Here is a 24,778-nt window from a genome sequence, read left to right as displayed (position 1 = left end):
ATCAAAAACACGGTATTTCGTTACCCTTATTTTAAAGCTTTACATTATGTTCATGATATCATACCATTATCATTGCGATGAAGAGCAAATATTTGATTATTGTGTGTGTGTGCTGAGTGTGTGTGTGCATGTATCTGTGTGTATTGGACGCAATGAGCTTCCTTGTCTACCACAATTTATATGGACATTTTAATCAGGGATAACTCATAACTAGCGTAATGCCTGTTGGCATCTTACAGACATGGCAGTTGTCTTATTTGAATGGGTTCGGTGTTCAGAGGATAGACGTAAACACATTTTCCGCATAATTTCTCTTCTTCCGCATAATTTCTTCCGCATAATTTCCGCATAATTTCTCAGATAATGATTTGGAAAATTGGTAATACGATTTATGATTTGTTAATGAAATTAATTTACACATCGATTTTCCTTCTTTGAATCATGTACTTGTAATCTGCTTACTGATATTCCATGTGATATTACTGAAAATAATTTTGATTTATGTATGAAATTGTGTTGGAAGAAAAATAAATCAAACAAACAAACAAACAAACATTTCATATGGCGGAAATACAACTATGCGGTTATACTGTCTTATAGAGAGAAGAGAAGACAAGATACAGTTATATGTGGTGATTTGTATGGCACAATAATAAGTAAATGTATATATACATGTATATACATATATACATGCTATATATATATATATATACATATGTATATATACACATATATATTCTCTAAAAAGATTTCAAGTATTGGCTCCACGAAGAAAGGAAGAAACAAACAGAGTCACTATTCATGCTCGTCAATGTCATCTCCAATGAATTGTGTTCAACTGGTCTCAGAGGGGCAATAATGTTTATTCTTGATTACTGTACCTGACTGGGATCTTGTCGGAGCCAATGTAGTCATTGTGCATGTCAAGATGCCGTTTGAGGGCGCCTTAACCATCCCCCCCCCCCCCCTCTCTCTTTCTCTCGCTCGCCTGTTCAGGCATTCATTTCAAGGGAAATTATTTCAGAAAAGATACGAATTGTGTGTAACGGTATGAAATCCCGTCAAGACATTTTTCCTAGATGTATGTAGTCAAACAAGGATGTAAATTACGTAACATCCTCTTTTTTCCACATATTTCAAGCATCTTATATTGATTTCTAGACGACTTTTGATTTCTCGCAAAAAGACATACCATTAGAGTTTGTTCCCCTTATCCTCACTTGCTTTATCTCTCAAAATAAATGTTTTGTAAATTCTCCAAAATGCCAAGTTTATAACATGTATAATATCATCCTTATCCTATTTTTACGACTATAAAATGATTCGTACTTCTATGTATGAAAAATCAACGTTAGTAAACACATATCACTATGTTTCTGATTTTTCTTTGTAAAAAAAAAATATATTTATTTTACAATAGAATAAAATATACTGCACAACGTCGTTATATTTATACAAACTTTACATAAAACTGTTTCACTATATTGCCAAACAAATAATTTTCGCTTAGTTTAACAGCCTAAATTTAAATTACCTTTATCTGTTTTCTTTCGTCTCTATGACGTTTCTTGAAAATGCTCCCTCCGAATTAACATGCACATTTATCATAATACAAGGGACCTTCTGCTTTGCTTTCTCTGTCAAGAGGAATACAGTAGAAATTATTGCCATTCCTCTCCTTTCTGTTAATGTATTTAAAAAATGCATATTCGAGTCTGAGAGTAAAACCGCTCCAACCTGATTCTCATATAATTTTCATATAATTACTGTATTCAATCTGTTTACAAGTACAGCTGCCATAATTGTTAAAATCATAATTCAGAAGGTTTTATTGGCTTCCATTTTATTGTAATATAATATTACCTATAGTGTGATAAGGAATTATTGTCTTTCGCTTGTCTGACATACATTTTCTAAAAAGGAAAAATGCATTCGAGGCTGTAACAAAAGTTCTTAATCTGCTCGATCACGACATCGTGTAAACGCGGCCGCCATGTCATTATGCTGTCATTAAACAGGACCCGATGAATGTCACTTTTGGATCATTACATTCCTTGAGAATGAACGCGTAATGTATAACAGGTTTTGTCTCCGCTCCTTTGTTGCTTTAAAAATACTAATCAAATTTTAGCTTGTTTTTAGATTTTGAAAGTCGGTAAGAGATTGGGAGAACTGTCGCATCGGCACAGGAATAGTGTCTTATGTTTTGTTTCTGGTTTAGTTAGGTCTCTTCGAAACTGGCATAAATCTAACCCATGGGGCAGACTACCGGACAAGATATATCTGATGCTCCAGACAATATTAAAGGCATAGCATGAACGACTGTCTTACGTTGGGTTCCCTTTCCATGCACTTTATACCAAAATGTCAACCTGCTAAAAACATCTCTGATTCCCATTTCTACATCCCGAGAGATTTGCTGTATTTATCAATATTGGGATGGTCCTTATACTCCCAGAGAACGCGAGATCAGGCTTACACACTTCATTTGCATGCATAACAGAAGGGGAGCAGCGAAACCGCACTCGTTTCTCCCTGGTCAAATTTTGTGTGCTTTGTCGTCACCTGAATAAGTGGAGCTCTCTCTACGAACAGAGCGATATTCACCGCTCCTGATCAAGTCGTGTATTTACATACGTGAGCATACATCACTCACGAACCGGGAACACAGCACACACACACACACACATACACACACAAGGTTGCAACGCCACGCACGGTAGCCCGCATAATGATGAACGTGTACTGCAGCTAGTGCAGCTTGTATGGAACGAATAGTGGTATGTAGTGGCAGCCGCTCAAATTAGGCCGCAGCCTATTACTGCCCGAACCACTATATGGGCGCATAGTAGTCTTCCGACCAGGTAAATTTAATCCTCCGTTCTACTTCAAAGGAAATATAGCATACAAAATGAAAGAGAATAAAAGGAGTATAGTTTCACCACGTGGGGACGTGCCATGTACTCTCAACCAGAGCAGAAATTATTCCATACGGTAGCGTTATTTCTTATCAGACGACGCTGAGTATTCTACGTTTACATCTCCGTGAGATTTCCCACAGCGTTTTGCGCGGTAAGTGAAATATATAAAATTCTGTTCGTTGTGCCCCGTAGTGTCGTCTGCATGCCTCGTGGGGCCATTCACACAGAAGGTCAAGAATGTGTGATGTGCAGATCCCTCACCCAAGGAATGTTTAACCCCAACCTGATGACATGTGTTAAAAAGTGCATCAATCTTCATCTCAGCACCACGAAGAGTTTCAGGCCCATATCTTGTAGTGAATCCGTAGGGCATATGCATCCATTTACCGGGAGGAGCCAACCTGTCATGTAAGACTTTGAAGACTCCGCAAACCTGCTTACAGTTTGAATATGACATCAAGGTACGTATGGTGGGCGTGTGTCGGTGCTTTAAGGTGTGTCGGCCTCGTCAGCTATCTTGTTGCTGGAAACCTACACACATTGGATTCTGTCTGCTGAGAAGAGACTGAACATCCTTTCTCAAGGGCAGAAGAAATAAAGGTGGCGAGTCTTCATTTGGGTAATCCGCTGATTTCGTCTCCATTTTGAAAATGACTTTTGATTCCATATTGATTAACTTTCATTATGAGGTGATAGGTTGAAATATTGCAGTTTGCCCTCTGTAAAGGTTTTATGCATGAATGTTGCTGTAGTATCTAGTTTTCCGCTTTATCATGTCAAATGCTGCGAACTGCATTGGATAGGGTTCCATAGTGGACTTGCAACTTTCTATAAATGTATAATCGTGAATTGCACACGACACAAGTCTTGCATATCATTAGATTTTTTTCATACATTTCATAGATTCAAGTAACAAAACAACTCTTACAAAACGAACACGTGATATTGTCATATACCAATTCAAGCAAGACTGTTGACACCGTATACATCATACTCTAAAAATTTGTTTAGACAATATTATAGTACGTGCGGGGCCCAATCTATTCTTGGTTTAAGAATTACTTATAATATACGATTTGTACGTATAGAAGATCACAATTCATACATGTCAAATACTATATAGTATCCAATGTAGTGTCCCTTCGCCTCAATACTATGTCTTTTACTGCTTTATACGAACTCGTCAGTGATTCTCAAATTGATTATGTTCGCGGATGACACTTCTGTTTTAGCTTTCCATGAGATCCATTCTATTGCCATATACACACATTAAAATCAGAATTCATGTAAAATAAAATTTTAATTCAAATGCAACAAAGTGTCGCTGAATATTTGTAAAAACAACTTTTATGCATTTTCAATGTAAACACAATGTTCATCCACAAACTAATCATGATATTAAGATTGATGGTTTAAAGGATAAGAACGATTTTTTTTCAATGAATATTTAGTTACATCAAGGCTGGAACAATCATATTGTTTAATGTATTCTCATTTTTACTATTGAAAGTTTGCTCTTTAGAGTTAAATGCCTTTTGCCTCAAAAAGCCGTCCTGCTTTATAACACTCTAACTCTATACTATATTGCCCTACATAATATTTTGTAACTTCATATTAGGGAATTGTACAGTATACATGGTATATATAATCTGACTATCATCTTTCTTTAGATAGGAAGACTGTAAGAATCTGTTCAAATTCCTCCTGTATATAGGTATAACATTCATTCTTTACTTCACCAGTCAAAAGACCCCAAACTCGACGCTATCAATGTTCTTCGAACGAAAACATTAAATGTTTAGATACAAGATAAACTCTCTACTTTAAGCTTTCATTTTCATGCAACAAAAAGCATTAATTCAAATCAAACACATATTATCCATTTGAATAACCCTGTGCCCAAGAAACGTATAATTATTGACTAATCCTTAAATCTCAAATCCTTAAGAGACCGTGGACCTGATGTGTGAAACATTTTCCCAAATCAACTAAACCAGTTCACTTTTTGCTGAAAACCTCTTAGAAGAAAATGAAGAAAAAAAAATGATGGTAGATAAACATTGTTTTGTAAAAGAGCGATTAAACCCATGCATAAACAAGTATTGAAATATATACAGTGTACTTTTGACAACCATTGTAGAAACACATAGGTTTAAAAATGTATCATTGTTTCAAGCATATCCACATTAATTATTAGTAATCATCATCTTGAATTAATCAAAATCAGGTCATTCGCGAATCCCCCACCTTGCTATTGTGTGACAAAATGTGACAACTTTCCCCGCTTGTTTTATCTGTAACTCCTATGGCGAACATTATTAGATATTTGTTATGAGGAAAAGACTGTCATACCATCATTTTGTATGTTTATTGTGACGGCCCCAGCAACAGTTTTCAGTTGTGTCATGAACGGAAAAAAGGTTATTTATCTTATACTTTAATGATTCATTGATTTTTCTTAGAAAAAAAAATCCATCCTTTAGATGTGTCATTAATGTGGCATACTTGTTTATATTGTAAATTCATTAGAAAGTGACAGAAATGAATTGATCTTGAAGTAGCAACATTTACTCCCTAACATCTGTCCAAAGACTCAGAAACACCTGCCGCATGTGAACATTATTCCGATCTAGACACGTGCTATAGATGGCATCCATGCGATATTGCAGTAGAAAAAAAAAAAAGAAGTTTATTTCGGAGGCATATTCACAGAGATGTAGATCTATTTCTATAATATGTTAACTTTCTCTACAGAAAGTAACGTCAAGTTTGCAGGAGTGTTCGAGTTAGTTATGGGTTTATTTCCCCCAAGACCTAGTAAGGAGGTGTTCATTTTACGTATACCTACCAGCACGGAACACATGAATACTTTGAATCCAGTGCGCATCATGAACTTATTGATGTACTAGTATAGGCCAATTGGGCAAGCTTCGGGCAAGTTGTCCGGTTCTGAGGAACAGCCTCTTCTGTTAGGAAAAAGAAATAGGCCAGTAGGTCCTTCATGTGACTTGAACATCTTAGTAAACCGATTTACTGTGAACGTGGCCGAGAGGAGGGAATGTCACGTTTCTTTCAAATGATTCAAATGAATTTATTAGGAACTTTCTACATCGAATATATATTACAAATGGAATACAGTCATTTCTTTTTGTTTACAAGACAATAGAACATACAGTGTGTACATCCGAATACAAAATTGAGATATATACTTGTACAGATTAAAGAAAAGAATAAGAGAACAAGTCAATTGGGAACCATTCGGGATAAAGTGAATCAAATGATCAGACTGAATCATGGCACATGTATTGGGAGTGTGAATGCAGAAGACTGTCGTCAAATAAGCATAAAGCTTGAAGATACGACAGCCTTGAACACCTTCGTTGAAAGAGAAGAAAAACAAAAGAAAATGGGCAAAACATGCATCTTTTATACTTATCGAAAAGAAAAGAAAAAGCAAGGAAAAAACAGTGACATTCTGGCATCACATTACAACAACAAAAATTGTATAGACACTATGAGATACAGGGAAAGAGGTGAGTGAGGTGTGTGCTGGTGCAAGTGGGAGAGCAGCAGGCGCGCGATACTACATGTGTAGGTGCCTTTTTAAGATAGGAAAACTTAATTTATTGAATCGTGTGATGTAAGGAGACGGGGGGGGGGTATCAAAACATCAAAAATTAATCTATCTAGTTTTTGGTTACAAAGGTCAGATCAGCTAATTCCCATAACTTGATATTGTACTTTGTCATGCTTGCTTTTCATGTTTGCCTTGATAGTTATACATTCACTTTTGCATGTGCATAGTAATATTACTCCTACACCCTAGCAACGCAGTGAATCGTATATGAACTACACGAAAGGCGTATAAACACGCATATTCTAGGAAAAGCATGGTATCCGCAAGGAAGTATCATACCTCCTTGGTATCCGCAATAACCTATACATCATAATTCATAATATACCCCCCCCCCCCCCGCTATCTTTGGACTTTGTTTCCCTTGCAGTTAATGTGATTTTTAGCGTATACTCTTATGATAATTCATACATTGGAACGAGTACGAAGCTTACATGCATAGCATACTGCCTATGTAAGTAAAGCTAGAGTATTTACTTGCCGCCGCATACGTAAGGAAATGTAGATACTTGAACGTTGATTTCGAGTCGTGCGTTTAACGTCCATATTTACCCATATACTGTCCTACATCACTCGGCTCATACTGTATACCCATAACAAATTTCATGTACGCGTGCTTTGTAACAGCGGTCAATTAATTGTCATTTAAGCTCATTATCGCCATAACTCGGAGGGATAGCTGTAGTGACCTTCATTTCCATTTAGCTACTATGGGAGTAATTGCCACATGTATGCTGCTCATTTAGCATTTAGTTTAATGTCACAATAAAACTGATGCTCTCACGTTAGTCTTCGTTCGCAGACTTTGATCTGCCACGTTCTTCATGCAAACGTATGAATATTCGATATACTATGTATACCCATATATTATGAACACTTGAATGTTGTACCTCGTAAAGAGCATAATGCATGCCAGAGTGCAATGAATGGTGTCTTGTTTGATATTCATAGTAATTGCCATTATACGTGACATTCGTTGTTCATGTTATATTATATCTCACATGTGCAATCTAGTGTTCAATTACTGCTGTGGAGAGTAAGCATTCTTTTTAATCATGAAGATAATAATGAATGGTGAATGTATTGTCACGTATCGTTATTCCGAACCATAGATTTTCATCGTCACCAACATCACTATCATTGTTGATTTAGCTGAATTACGCCAAATTTTGACTCGAATCTTTGAGTAGGTTCAACTGAATGTAATTTTGAAAATCATGTTGGCAAAACGTGGTCTTTTATTATATATATAATTTCTGTTCTCCGCGAATTGTGAAAGCGGTTGTTCTAATGCAGAAATTGTCATTGTCAAATCTTCGTGACATAAATCGGCTCATAATGCCGGGTCATAATGATACTGACACTAAATAGAAAAAGACAGTATTGACATGATGGTGCTCTTGAACCGTAAACCGGCAAATAACGGAATAATACCCCATTCAGTGGGTAAGTAAAATGAAAGGACAAAATCTTGATTATGTTTGTAAATGATACTACACCATTATGAATTTAGCAAACGGTTTTATGGGGGTTTAATTGCTTACAATAATCAATACTTGTGGATTAATAAGTCCATCATTTGGACCTTGACGTTTGCTATCCATTGCATCAATGCACGAATGTTCCGGAAGTATACTTCAGCATGCAAATTGGAGAGCCGCAAAGACGTGATGAACCCCATCTGAAAATGCTATCAAAATTGTATTTTCAGGTTGTTGAAATGCTTATCGCCATTCACGATATACATCAAAACGTGAGATTTCAAATAAAGTCACCGCCGCCATATTAAAATGAAATCGTCAAAGCGGAACGGAGCGGAAAGTGATCAGAAATAATATGCTGAATAATAATCACCAAATCGTTAATACATACAAGTATTATGGGGGTTGGATGGTGGTATGGAAGGATCGGTGTATCAAACAGCAATGGAAGAGGGGTTCAGTCACAAATATAAGCGGCGTGTACAATAGAGCAGCATGTGTTTTTCCTGGCTGCATGTTTTGGAGTGCGCTCTGACAACCCTCGAGATCAAATTACGTTATACAGCAGGGCACGAGATATATTGCCCTTTCAGCCTGGCGACAGACAAACGCATCGGCGTGTTTGCAATACAAAACCTGCGATGGCGTGTTGCGCATAGCGAGCTATGCTCCAAGTTGCAGGATTTCATTCCATGATACCCATCTTCATAAACAATATGCTCAAAAGTTTTTGTGATTGGACATAATGATTTTCTGCTTCCTGATTCAATAGAAAATTTGATGTTATTACCATTATTCTATACGTATAGGCCTACCTTTAATGCTATAGAGTCAAGAGGATAATAAAGCAATTTAAAGATCAGTGGCTCCAAAGAGGATATTAAAATATATAACATTTTGCGCTTTCGACCTGCTTTCATCATTGTGGTAATGCCCCCCCCCCCCCACACACACACACACACGGTACTCACACGTAATAAGATAACGCTTACTAATCATGCAACATCAGTCAATTTAGAGAGCGGAGAAATGCTATTTCAGTTAATGTGTTTATGAATTCCGTTAAAGCGTCATACTAGCATTTTACGCTTTGACCCGCTCACTACCACTGACAAACGAGATTCTGAAATCTCGAACATTATAAACTACATATGTACCCACAGACCCTCATGTTTCTGTAGAGGGGCAAAGTTACTTTGAAGTCAAGAATTTTGTGGACTTATAATCTACGGTGAGTTGCAAGAATGGTGGCAATTTTCTGTAGAATGCATTGTGTGTGTAGGTGTGTGTGTGTGTGTGTGTGTATGCTAACGACCTATTTGTTTGTTGCCAAATTTATACAAATGTAAAGTGGCCATGGCCATGGAAAACTCAAAAGGAAATGAAAATATGCATTGCCATTACATAGCTCGTCACTTGTTTTGAAAATGAGATTGCTCGTGGGATACATGGTAACATTATTGGAAAGGCACTTTTTATTTCTTGGATGTACCTCTAAATGTGCAGGTTACTTTGATAATTAATTTGAGATCGATACGAACATTCATTTCTGATCTTCAGGTATAGATATTGGGAAGTGATACCGTTAGATAATAGGGAGCTTTAGATTTTCTCGACGCGGACGTTCAGAGAGAAAAAGAAATGTTCTGAGCTTGTCAAATTTGCAAAATTGCTTATCAAAATCGATTTATTTTTAGCTCGCGTCGTCTTGAGTTTTCACTACGCGTTTTGGGCTATTTTTACGTCTGCTCAATTCACTACGCAGAGAGCTACAATACCTGATGCACTGATCATAATAGGGGCGCCATTTTACTTTTTGCAGGGTGCGTCCTCGCGCAATCGTCATCTCAAACGTCCGCGTCGTAAACATAAAGTTCCCTATTCTCTCGTTAAGGTGACATGTGCACGAGATTATAGAAACATTGATTCCTCTCCTTTCATAGCTGAGTGCATTAAATAAATAAGAACAGATTCTTACAGTTTGATGTGAGGGTAGAACAATGATATCTATGCAAGATATGTGATGCATACAATTTGGAGGATACTCTCTATCTAATGCCGTACTCTCTTCTGGAATCGTCCCTTACAATGACGTGCAGTTTGCTATTTTGTTCGCAAGGCTAAAACAAGGCGATTCTTGCTGATATAATTACATCATTGTATGTGAGCTGGGATACATGGCTGCGATACATCTGTTGAACACCATGGGGTGGAGTTGAAAATGTTGAATTGCAGGCTAGCTTCATATTAACCAATAAAATAGGATAGTGAAAAGAAATACAGGTGTATACAATTCTCTCTCTCTCTCTCTCTCTCCATATATATATATATATATATATATATATATACATACATATAAATGTTCATCTTGGAACTTTCCACGTGTTGGACTTCGAGTGTTGTAATTATAAGAAGAACGAGTCTCAAATACGCCATGGATCCAACAAGAAGGGTGTTTTTTTTTAATTACAAAATTTTCAGCCTGCATCAGGCCTTCGTCAGTGTAGTGCACATGCTGAGACAATGATAAGTTTTTGCAAACATGTTTGCGAAAACTTATCATTGTCTCAGCATGTGCACTACACTGACGAAGGCCTGAGGCAGGCTGAAAATTTTGTAACAAAAAAAAAAAAACCCTTCTTGTTGGATCCATGGCGTATTTGAGACTCGTTCTTCTTATAATTACAACATATATAATAACGGGATTCAACATAGTGTTCAATATTATAGCCCATTTGCGCTGATTTGTGCTGTATCATTGAGAAAACACCTTAACATATGATTTCAAGCAGATAATTAAAGTACAGGTAAGAAAAAGATCATTTAAGATTTGAGAGTGTAAATTCAACTGCCAGAGAAACTCACTGTCAATTATTATGAATTGATAATCATATAAGGAGATTACACGTACAAGGATGAGACCACAAGTTATGCGCATGCGCATCATACAGGGTCACTGGGTGATAATGTAGTTAATGTCACTAAATATAAAGTTAAGTTTTGTTTTCATCTTTTTTTTTGTCGTTTAATTGATGGAAACTTTAGCTTGTATTACCATAATTTCGCATGAAAACTAAAGTAAGGTTTCCCAGAACGTCGAACAAACGTCCGGTTTTCGATGTAGTTTGTGAACTTCATTTTCGATAGTCAAAATAGCATAACGAATATATGTTTTTTTAGTTAATACCACCAAAATCTATTAATGTTATGCCGTGAGCCTTTCTTGGTGCTGTGTTTCCATGTAAATGTCAGTCAAAAAATGTTGCTGGTATGTCTTTAAAATAAGTTATCTGTCGTTTCTTTTAGTAATAATGTTATTGAAAACATTGATTCCATCTGTTTATTCATTCACCCTTCAACTTATTCATCTTATTCAGGGTTGCCTATGCATTTAATTACAATGCTTTTACAGAATTGCTCATCTAATTCCAGTAATTACAGTCTCTCAACGAGAAAATAACATTCATGATGGCTTACTAAGTGCCTCATCTCATCATGCTCGTCAATTTAATGAAACGAGATTAAGTATTAAACTCTACATATTACGCTCATGCTCATGTGATATGAAGTTTGTGGGAATGGATTGAACAATGACCGCTTTCACTCTTTCATACTTCTTAATTGCATGTTGCATTGGTGTACATCAGGGCTAAAATCAATGAATAAAAAAAGAAACACGCACACAATGATTAGCAGTGTAGGCCTACATGTTCCACCCGCTGTGTATTGCTATATCAGACGACCAAGGGTCACATGTGTGTTTTTGTATGATGGGCATTTGGGGTGAACTTGAGAATAATATGATATGCAGGGGAATTGGCGGCATTTAAAACATGTCATTTGTATAGTTATCGGGAGATTTCGCAACATGCAAATTAAGGATGCATACTTACAACGTTGTGTAAATGGGATTTCAATTGATTTACAAAATGTTTGAATAGCGATTCTTTATCCTTTTAATTTGAAGATGCCCCGAGTGATACGTGAAAAATTCTTCAAAATCCCCAACACATTAACTAAATTACCATAAATATAGGACCAGTCTGTCACTTTTTTTCGTTAGCAACACCCATGACCGCCGCTGGTGACTAAATGACACCCCACAGCTGTTGGCTTTCGGATCAATAATGGAGTGTACGTAGAGTAGGTTTTTGTTTACATGGCTGTATATTATCGTCCAGCCAATTTCACCGACACGTGGTCTAAATCGATCATTATGATATCACACTGTACAGCATGTACACGTTATTTGTATACTATATATGAAACTACATTCGAGTAGAACAGGAAGCAAATGTCTGCATTTTATTCTGTCATCTTCATTAACAGGTGCAGTAGCTTTACCACATTGCTGAAAACACGTAATCATCTTGTTTGTGTGAGTGTGTGTGTGTGTGTGTGTAATATTCACAAAGCAGTGTTACTTTTCAGTCGGCACAGATTGATTCAAGTTGCGAGTTGAATGCAGTAAAAATGTATAATGGTCTCCCTCGTCCGTACGACTGATAATTATCATAAACTTTATAATTATGACGTATGAGACATTAAACATGAAATATTATTATAAGACATTTTCATGATCATATATTTTCCCAGGATATTGATATTCTCTTTGCATACACATTCCACATACCAGGGTAGCGGTGTTTATTAAAAAGTAAAGAAAGATGGAACGCCTACATAGTTTGTGGTGGTTTTTCCCAATGCTTTCTATGGAGGTAAGTGCAAAATTGCAATCAGCCCCATTATACTAGTAGTTTAAAGGAGACTCTGATTTTCAGACTTTTGCAATTGAACACCTATAAATTGGTTATACTGGGTACAGAGTTTCGGAATTTATAGTATTTGGGATTAGGAATAAGAATGTTTTCAAAATTGAAAACAAACTACAACGAACGAGAATGGTGACATAACACCGTTTGTTTGGGTTTTTTTTTCGTTTAATACAGTGTGATTACTCCATTATTTTGCAAGTCAATGTTAGCCAAAAAGTAAATTGTCTCTCTTCCTCTCTTTCCGTCTATGAATATGATAATAATAATTGTAGTAATAATAATGATAATAATAACAATAATATGATGCTATAAAAATATATACGTATATAGGCCAATATATACATGTGAGTGTGTGCGTATAATGATATATGTGTATACAGATGTATTCATTCATGTTTACATATATATATATATATATATATACGGTATATATATATATATATATATATATATATATATATATAGTTTCATGCCACCTGGAGGTGTTTCGCGCCGACAAAGATTCCTATATATATATATATATATATATATACATATATATATAGGAGGTGGCATGAAACTCCGAGTAGCAATAAATACGGATGAACCTGCTGTCAACCGAGTGAACTTGTTCCAATACTTCTGTCTAAAGCTCTTCCTTTGAGGATATCGAACACTCTTCATAGAAGGATAGAATCACCAAGTGTGTATGTATATATATATGTATATATATATATATATATATATATATATACATTCATGTGTATATATATATATACATTTATGTATATATATATATATATATATATATATATATATATATATATATATATAACACAGAGAGAGAAGGGGTATTTTAGTGACGAGCATGACCCTGTCCCTGTGTTAATCTGACATCGCCGGTAAAACTTGAGAATGCATGGAAGTGCAGTCCCTCGTGTCATCTCTCTGGCATTTCGAACAAGATGGAAAAAATATATACGCAAGGTCTTGGCGGCTTATAACACAGCTCGTTAAACATTGAAATTTCGCGATGCATCGCATCCAATGTGATATTAAAGTGCAGGCATAAGTGCTGGGAAGCACCAGAAGACAGCATTGAAAAAGTTTCGATGTAATTTCAAATTAATGTGCCGAAAAAAGTGTCAATGCACTCTGTGCATACAGGTAGTGTTTAAAGATATGACCCCCCCCCAAAAAAAAAATGCCATGTGTGTGCAGGTATATTACGTACTATGCACACATATCCGTTTCTCTCACCGTTGATGAGTAAGTTTGCCTATAGATTTCACCCCGTCAACCTTGCCACCTTTCAATACAAAAGTTACACAGTGTCTCTCGATGATGTCAAACCTTATAAGTATAGGTGCTTTAATTTGAGTGACAATTGCATGTAATAATTTATGAACTTTATACTTATGTATTCACACACACACATACACACACACACGCACACACACACACAGACGCATATATATATATATATATATATATATTATGTATTATTCCCACACATCTGCACAAACGATGGCAGTATCTCCTCAAATGCACGTACATCACAGGACTACTGACGATGTCATAGGGCCTACAATGTGATGTATTGTGAAGTAATGTGTACATAATATGTTTTGTGCACATCTCAGGTTCTATACGGATTACAATGCCATACGCCAAGGGAAGGAAATTTAACCTGGCTCAATGTTGATTCCTAGTATGCGTTCTCATTCTTTACTGCGCTAATAAAGATTAATAGCATAATAACGACTCATCCACTACTTATCCTTTACCTTATTTACCATATCTTTCTTCAAATGCTGCTTTGTTTGTTTGTTTCATTTATTTTTCTTCCAACACAATTTCATACATAAATCAAGATTCTTTTCAGTAATATCACATAGAATATGAGTAAGCAGATTACAATGTACATGATTCAAAGAAGGAAAATCGATGTGTAAATTAATTTCATTAACAAAATATAACTCGTATTACCAAATTTCCAAATAATTACCTGAGAAATTATGCGGAAGAAGGACTGCCACTATAAGCAAAAGCTTGAACACGTGGCAGCCCAGGGACCTATCTACATAATACACATACAATTGTTTGCGGAATGGGGAAATACTACAGAATATAATACACTGTAAATGCATTATGTTTTTATATTCTAGTGCATAGATACGAATAAAAGTAAAGTGAAATATGATGATGATGATGATGATGATGACAGGGTAATAATGAGGAAGAAATGTGATAATGAAGATGAAAGTGATAGTGGTGATGCTGAAGATAATGGGAATGAAATGAAATGATAGACACAGAAACGAGTTGCGTATATTTGTTGTAGTTTTAAATCCAATTTACAGTAAAAGAAATATGATCAAACGAAACAAAATCTATATCAAAACAAAATCTATACTTAATTGGATATCCTTAGTTTCCGCGGCTATACATCCAGCAAACTAAGGTTTCAAATATAAAGTCTTGTGCTAGCAATATCACTAGCACTATCAGCTAGGGTTTAGAAATGCGTCGTTTTGAGATAACATTGAGAAATGTTGTTTTGAGTAGATGGGGATTGTTTTAAGCCGTGAAATCGATTTGGTTTAGTAGCCTATTGTCGAGTATATTAATTAAAGCTCTTCTAGATCTTTACTGACATACATGTACTGTACATGGAGATTTGCGGGTCGAATTTAAGTTGAATTTAGTCTCTGGAGATTCATGTTGTACACGAAAAAATGTTGATGTATGATATTATACCCTGCTGGAAAGAACGCAGCATCCCACAGTGTGAACACATTATGAACACAGGGTGAAATCTGTTCGGGCGTTTTAACAATGTGAGCACATTGTGACTCATCAATTCACAGTGTGAAACGAAACATTACTATGTGACATCTCTGTGGAGAAAAAAAAACACACTACAGTGTGAAATCATCTTCACACTGTTACATTCGAGCATTTTCACAAAGTCAACTATGTGAACACTTTGTGAGCACACTGTAAGACAATGTGTTCTTTCTAGCCACATTTATTGTTTCAGTATTATTCAAAGTAAAAAAAGTAACAAATTTTGTGTGTGTGTTTGTGTGTGTATATATATATATATATAGGTAATTTCTGAACCACTCCAAGGCCTTGTCGCGTATTTACCATAATGAGACAGCTTGTGAAGCTGAGTATCAGAATTAATAGTACCAAAGGCCTTCGTTAAGTCCAGGAATGGATTAAGCCGGAGTGATTGTTTTCCATGCGCTACTTCATCAATAAAATTTAAAAGAGCTTAAATTGCCCTACGTTTCTGTCGGAATCCAAACTGTCAGCTTGAACAGACACAATGAGTATTTAAAAAGTCGACCCTAATAGGTTTGCAATATGAGTTGCTACGATATGTAGGGCATGTTAGGCTCAGGTGAGGTTTCCACTTTTCAGTAAAGAAGCTCCGTCAAGAAGATGGACATAGAGTTTGAATTGTAATGATGAGAAAAGAATTACCCTGCAAGTACCCACGTCTGGGGGAGACCCAGGCACTGCACTACTGTCACGAATTCTGAAAATAGCGCGGCAGTTAATACGGCAGGAATGTTAATCACTCACCCATTACTCTCAAATTCATACATTGTGTGCACATAATTGACACTTACTCTTGACTGAATTAATTTGAAAGTGGCGTTCAGGAACAAAAGTGATACCTTGATTGAACTTGTATCATCAACTTTAGGTTATGTTCAAACAGCTTACAGGGCTCGTCTAGTTTTAGTTGAGACCTAACTTCAGGTCTTTAACATTTTTGGGTGAGATAATGAGAAAAATCTTATTAAGTATGAAAGAGCATGTAATTCCAAGAGGAATTCAACGTTTATTTGATGAAAATTGGTTATGAAATGGCTGAGAAACCCAAAACAGAGCAATACTAATAAAATGTGGGACCCACATTTCATTACGACCGCTTTATTTTACTTTGTTTTTGGATGTCTCAGCCATTCCAAAATCGATTTTCATCAAATAAACTTTGAATTCCTCTTAGAATGGCATGCTTTGTACCATTTCATAAGTGGTTTCTTGGTGTCTCACAAAAAGTTAAAAGCCAAATCCTCGGCTCCACTAATACTATACCATCCCTTTGAAGAGGTTATCTTAGATCTTAGAGCTCATCTATTATAGGTTATCTACGAAATTACAATGAATTTGGCTGAACTGCAATTATGATAAGATGACAATAGCGTGAATTTTAGTTAAGACGTACATTAAATTTATCATTTAGTGGCTTCGTGCAATTCGACTGGCTAATCTCGGCAAAGTGTTTGGCGATGAGGTACTGTATAAATCGACAGTCATTGGTCAATCTTCGAGGCAGTGCTTTGTGGGAAATTATTTACATTCGGACGGTGTACTGACTACTGAGTTGTATTGATTTGGAAATCCGTAGGTTATCATACAGTATACGGTTACATGACTGCCTACACGCAGTTTGAAGATTGCATCCATGCAGTCTCCTGATTCTTTTTTCTTTTCTTTTTTTTCGATTTAAGTTGCGGAACAGCATCCCTCTTCCCTCTTCCCTTTTTGTCCGTCAAAAAGAAAAACAAAAACACCTATATTGACTTCCCCCGCTTCCCTCATGCCGTTCCCGTCTTCAATGAGGACACCTGTGTGAAATCAGAGGAGTTGCCATGGTTATTCGTTATTCACCCACGTCCTCTCATCATGCATGCATGGGCAGATGCCTTGTCGGTCGCGTACAGGACGGAGCCAACGCAGTTGTAGTAAAGAAGGGGGCGCAAATAGGGGTGAAATTTGTGTGTCTTTTTTTTTGCGATATTCGTTCTTTTGTGGCATGATATCACCTTAAACGTATCATTCATATTGATATATCCTCATATATCAAGAAAGTATGGTTCCCTTTCTTTGGTAGCCATGTACTTAAAACAAAGTTGTGCGCATCATAGTTGACAGTTCAGTGATTTGAATACATCATTCAGTGTTGTCATGAATTTGTACTTCAAAATACTTTCCATACCTTTACTCGTTTGATCGAAAGCAGCAATAATTTCTATATCACTATTTTTATCGCTGTAACATTGAAGTCGCATATAGACTTTCATCGAGATTCATAATGCCGCGGATCTAAGGACAGTTTGACATTATCCTTGATCAAAAGAATGTGAATTATGATACCAATATGTACAACAGTGCGTTGTTCTTGTCAACATACTAGCTCAGAGCTCAAAATACTTGTACCAAATATGTCAAAGGAAATTAAAGAAAATCGAAAAGAGTGGAGATGTGGCCCATTTTCACTTGGGCAAAATCTATGAAAAAACAAAAGTAAAATACTACAGATTTTGTCAGAATTTGAGTGTTTCAGAGAGTTAAAACAATACCAGACAATTTTGTTTATTCTCATTCCATTTTAATGCACTCATTTTGGATGCTTTTATCTTGTTTTTGACTGAATATTCTTTTAGTATATGAATGATATTGGCCTGAAATCATCCATTCTATGTATTTCTATATATCTTATGCACACATTTCATGAATTGGTCATACGCCGGGTAGTGTGGAAAGCTTTTCTGGCTGTTATTCATGTATGTAGTTGCCTATATGTAAAAATATGTATATGATAGTATGTCTCTGTTTTTATCAATGTATATGCAGGTAATTGCACACAATGGCCTCCGTACGAGAGAATGGCTGCGGAAGTCGGGACGCCGTTGCGAAAGGCCCGTCAGCCCGGGCAGTGAGCAGGCGTTCTAGGTCGGCGTCTGCAAGTGGTCGCTCAAAGCGTACCTACTGTCAGCATCGAACAACTCGTGGGGAGAGTTGCGAGAGAGACTTGAGCCTCGACCGATCGAATGGACATCGCGGTGTGAGGTTAGACTCAAACAACGTACCAATGTTGAGATTTTCCCCTCCCAAGGCATCTACGCCCAAGGGCAAATGCCAGAGTCCAGGATCCCCGTCCGACAAGTTCGGAGACACCCCGGACTCTCCTGCGAGTATGTCAAGTGCGTCCTCAACGGCAAGCTCGAGTGGAAGTACCGGTCTTATCGGTGCTCCCAGAGCGTCGGACATCATGAACACACTGAATACTTTCAGGAAAGAGTGTCGCCTCAATGACTTGATCTTACAATTTTCCACCGGGGAAATTCACTGCCATAGACTTGTAATGGCGGCGAGCAGTTTGTATTTCCGTGGAATGCTGTCTAGTGAATCAGGTCGCATATCAAGACGCGAAATCATACAAATGCAAGGCGTTGACATGAATATCATGCAGTATCTGATAGATTACGCATACACTGGGTCCATTAGTGGAGTCTCCAGAGACCGTGTGCGCAAACTTAAGGAGCTCGCAAGCGTCTTCCGTTTTCCTGAAATCGGTGATGAGTGTCGCATCTTCCTTGGACGTTCGCTGAGAGAAAATCGGAATAGGTCAAGGACACCCAGTCGCACTCCTGGAAAGCAGGTATTTTACCCCGGTAGTGGAAGATCGAGCAGTGGAAGTGGATTCAGTGGTAGCGAGACATCTGAACTATTCTCTCCAAGTCCTCTAGCAGTGTCTCCGTTGATTGAAAGTCCGAAGTGCGTTGCCGAATCCCCACTCCACGACCACATAGAGACAAGTCCCACTGGAACTAAAGAAATCCTTGACGGTATAGCCAACTTGACCGAATCAATGTCTAGAAACCATCCAGAAGTCGGTATGGCATTCCTCCTGGATCACGTAACAACAGTCGCGAGACGACCTTCGAGTAGCACGAGTGAGTCATCGAACGAAACCAGCAGTCAAGCATCTGTTGAATTCAGCATGGAAGATCCCGGATTTGCCATCAGGATGCTAAGAGAATTCAACAAAATTCGCAAAGAAGGTCAACTTATCGATGTGGTTCTGCGGACAGCCACGCGGGACTTCCCCTGTCACCGGGTGTTGCTAGAGGTCCACAGCTCCTCCCTCGGAGCAATTTGTCAGAGAGAGCTGGATGGCTCAAAGACAATGGACGTATCGTCAAGCGGATTAACCCAGAAACCCTGCAGAAAATCCTCAACTACTTTTACACTGGAAAGATTGCTATTTCTCAGCGGGACGTGAAGTCGGTATTCAAGGCTTCCAAACGTTTTGGACTCGACGCGGTTCGTGAGGCATGCGTCACCTTAGACGAAACCTTAGACTCCAGGAGTACCATTCAAACAGACGATTCTGGAATATCTGCTCCAACCACGCCCAATTATACACTGGAATCGCCTGGTATATAGAAATTATGTACCCTTACAGGCTTAATAAATTGTGGGTAGATCTTTCAAGCTTTCAATGAAATTTCTCGAAGAAATTTCGTGTACGGTAAAGCGGCATTCTTGGTGTTGTACACAAACAATTGGAATTGTTTATGCCGGAGGACCTGCCTATACCACAAGGCAGGACAATGAACTAAATGATGAAGTGACAAATGAAAATTGAAATGAAACAGCAAGACCCTAATTAGTTCACGAGAAGCCGTAAGAGATAAATATTTGAAACTTGATTTAGTGCTCCCTTAATGAAATCATGATTAGGATTACATGCACTGTGCACCATTGTGATGTGGTGGAAGTAAATGGGCAAGAAAACTAGAAGTCGCGTCTATCTAACTACCAAAGTAATATCTCGCCTATGTCTCTGTTCCCAGGCTGCATTTGCATTGTTTGATTTATCTCTATTCTGTAGTGTGTCGTAATCTCTTATTTGGGTCAATCTCTAAGCCATGGTATCTTTCACCTAACATGTATGTTCTGACCGTGGGTTTGACGAGTTCTTCAACTGTTGAACGCGCGTTTCATGATTTAATTTTCCCGTACCTCAACATTCAGGACTTCCTGTAAGCAAACACGTGCCGTTCTCATGGCTCCTCCAATAGATGTTTGTTCTATTCAGGATTTGAGAAGGAAATGATTACCGACAAGTATCGGTGAATTGAGGACGTCATTCAGCGTTCGATGGTTTGTGATTACAATAGTTGCACAAGGAAAAAAAGTCTTGTCAGAAATCAATGAATACAGCAGCCTATTCCTGTTTTCTGTATGGTGTTTGGGGATACATTGTAATGGAAAGCTAATTTGCTGTTTATTTATCTTCTTTTACATTGTTAATACGTAAACAGTTACAAATATCTTCTACTCGAGCAACATGCCCATTAAGTTATATAGCAGTTTATAAAAACCATTTCAGGTTGCATGCCATCATTCCAATTTATGCTCTTATTTCTTAACAGTACAGTCCTCCTTGTGATAATTGGCATGTAACAATATCTTGTTAAGGATATAAAACAGAAACACTGAAACTTTTTATGAATTTAAGAGTCAATACTAATGATGGAAAATGACAGGACCCATATTCAAATGTACAGAGGAAGTCTACCTCAAATTCGATAATGGTCTTTACGAAATATGTTGTGTAAAATTCTTTGTTAAAAAGTTAATTGATGTGATTTTACGATTATGAGGACTACGTCAATAATGCAAGTATAGATCTGAGAATGTTTGATCAGGTGCGATTGGATGATCTTAACTGAAAATTGCGCGAAGAATATTGTGAATGTAGTAGGCCTAATGTTCTCATAGTTTGTGTGTTGTCTTTCAGTCAGAGTTTAGGCTGTTCCCTCGTCTCTGTCTTCACCGGAGCTGCTTTAGTGATATCCAAAGACTACGAAAGTATATCGATGAAAACAGAAAAGTCTATTTTGCTCGCATAGTCTTGGCTTTGTAAATCATAGATGCGTGTAAATGTAGATTCTTGAATCAGTAAACGCCTTCCCATTTCAGAAAAACGCCGTAAAGCTTTACATGTCAATTATAATTGTCTATGTACGTATCAGTAATCAGGATAATTATGATGTATTGCATATTCCATTCATCTTCATAAAAGGAAGAAACGGTCATTGAATTTTATTGATCGAAACTGCCAAATCATATAGAACTGAAAATTCCGACTAAATGACGTTTGTCTTTTAAACACTGTTACTAAACCTAGTGTATGCAGAGTATAACAACGCCCACACCACATTTGTCTTTGAAAATATCAATTAAGTTGTGTTCGGCAAGTGGTGTATGTCTATGACTAACATATACATAAATGACCACAAGTTTACCAATGCTCGTGAAAGTACACGTATTCTTCCTTTTTTTAATTTTTCTCAATAATAGGTACAAACGCTATAATGTGATGGAAAGTACATGTATGACGACAAAATATAAACTTGGCTTGCCTTTTGCTTATGTTTTTTTTTTCAAGCTTCGGTTCTGCAGGTTTTACTTCCCTCTTCCCTGTTGTTCATACTGACAGAATCCACCATAGGATGCTGGCTCTGTTATCAAACATAAATTTTACCAATTATATTGATACATAATTATGCAAGGGCGTGCACCGCAGAAAGTATGAAATGCAAGCGGTGATTCCATTTGCCGTATCACCAGCCAGTTATGCGAAATCTAATATATAAATGTCATCTTCCCTGCGGACCTCGTACAGTTCTGTTAACTTTATATATTATGTTTCTGCTACCTGATTCATAACTTGAATTCCAGTTTATATGCGTAACATGTTGCTAATATGTCGAGTATGATTCAGGCCAGCTTCCATGTCTCTAGAATATAAAACTGTCTTATAATCATGATCAGATTTGAATTACATAATTGTATAAGTAAACAACCTTCTGTACGATCGAGGACCAGTTTTCTGTATCGATTAGTCGTCATGTGAAACACACACACACACACACACACAAAGATTCCGGTGATAATAGTAAATAGTTATATAAGAAAATGCGTAGTACCTGTGCGAATTAACCCAAGAAATTGAATTACAGTGAGAACTGAGGTCAGTATTTAACATAAATTTCAATATAACCAAAGCCTGCATTGTATTGTAATGATTGGGAAGATTATTTCGTAGTACTGGTGCTACTTTTTTGTGGATACTCCTTTCATGAAATAACTTAGTTTCAAACAGATTTAAAAAATGAGAATAATCATTTCGTAAAGACGGCATGATATCCCTAAGTTTAACACGAAACCAAATAAAAAATAAATGGTCAAAACCAATTTTAAAACTGCTTGATGGAGTTGGTTTCCTCTTTGTGTGACAAAACGCTCGTAATATAGTCAAGAATGCAACTTCTTTTCCGGAAATACAAGCTTAATGCAATTTTCGTCTTTAAAAAAACCAACAATAACAACTAGAATCAGTGAATACGCAGATGATATCGTCACGTTACCGAAGAGGTCGATAAACCATCGTGTGTTCAAAATTCACTGCTTCTCAAATATTTTCTCCTTTTTTTTCAGACGGAGTTCTCGTTCGCACTTGACGCACGTTTAGCAAAGCGACAGGCTCTAAAAAGAGAACAAAACAAAAGATATATGGCTTGAGTGAATACAGCAATATTAGTAGAATGCAATGAAGTGTGAGGAAAATCTTACTATCCATCCAAAATTTATGAGTTTCAAGAGTATCTATGCACCATTTCTGGATGACAAGACTACAACATTTCTTGACGTTATATGCATGGACAACGATATATAGAAAATATAAAGAGAATTCACATACTTTTATATTTTGCACGTAATGAAAAAGCACCTGACTTATCTCTTTCAGAAAACGGGGATTTCTTCCTGACATATTTTTGCCAGTATCAAGAGGAAAGTGTGTATACTTTTCATTAAAAAGAATGACAGCTGTATACAGTTTTCTCATCCCGCTATAATGGCAGCACCATAAAACTATGAAAATTCATAACTTCACGGGAGGGGGGGGATCCAGGAGATCCGTGAAGGGGGGGGGGCAAAAGAGTTTATAATATTTCCACTTCCGGGTTTCATTCGGCTGACAAGCAAAAGACACCTAAAAAAAAACTCAAATGCATTAACAGGAATTTTCACTTCCGGGTAAATCGGCTGAAAAGCAACAACAACAACAAAAAAAGGCCAGTACAGACGCTTCCAAGGTAGGACTTTTTTTTTTGTAATTAAGAAAATAAAAGAAGAAAAATAAAGTGGGGCGCGCACCGTCCCCTTCCTTTTTATTTATTTCATTAAAAAGGTGCGCGACCGGTGTGTCCCCCCCCCCCCCATCCGCCACTGCTTCATAACTTTCACAATTTGAACGGATTGTCCGATTTTCTCAAAATTCGTTGATGTGTTCTTTCAATATTGCCCCATTCATTCAATCCGTATGTTTTATATAATGGGTTTCATCCCCTTTAATAGTCTTATACTCGACAATGGCAATTGTCATGCGCATATGCATCTCACTGATGCAAAATTCTTTATAAGGGCGATCGAGTATTGTTACGTTCATAACACATTGTACACATGAGCCATGACGGGCTATGATAGATTCAATTGTCATGGTCTCACAATTCCGTGATAACGAATACTCAAAATCGCATGTGTGCAGTAAACTTGATATGACTTCGTATCATTTCGGGGGCATCCATGTATTCTGTTCTATTGTGAGCCATTGTCGCCGCTGCAATTGATGTTTGATTCTTACATGAGAATGCTATCTACGTTGACATCCTTTCATTTTATTCTTCATGAAATTTGAGCCTATAGAGCTATTTAAATATCAAATGTTTTAACCATGTCACACAGTGGAATGTGAAGAAAAATGTCAAATAAACTTGGCTTTATATTCCAATCCAGCATTTGTGTCTACTCTTTGTTTGTGTTTATTTGTGTTTGCACATTTGTGCAATGTTTCTGAACGTTAAGATGCAGTAGCTTGAGCTACATGATTGCTTGTGTACGTTAATGTTTGGTTTATGGGTTGGGTAATGGGTACGTTCCGGCAGAACCGTGTCCATAAAACTTCAGGTACAGAAAAATAAGACTTTTCGATTTCTTTTGCCTTTAGAGAACTGGAAAGAATTGTTAACAAGACGATGATGTCATCTCTGGCGTTTTTAACAGAACCGATGGGTAGGGGGAGGACGCGACTATACTGTTCCTTTCCAA

General features: G+C 37.0%; 1 pseudogene; it reads left to right on the top strand.

The window, feature by feature from the left end:
* LOC139728456 (uncharacterized) overlaps window positions 1–23,551 on the top strand; it is a 32,370-nt pseudogene extending 8,819 nt beyond the window's left edge.
* Window positions 23,552–24,778: the final 1,227 nt, after the last annotated feature.

Source organism: Diadema antillarum, unplaced genomic scaffold (genome assembly GCF_040938485.1).
Source record: "Diadema antillarum isolate AM-2024a unplaced genomic scaffold, OU_Dant_1.0 seq00000180_RagTag, whole genome shotgun sequence".
NCBI lineage: Eukaryota > Metazoa > Echinodermata > Echinoidea > Diadematoida > Diadematidae > Diadema > Diadema antillarum.
This window is presented reverse-complemented; position numbering and strand designations above follow the sequence as displayed.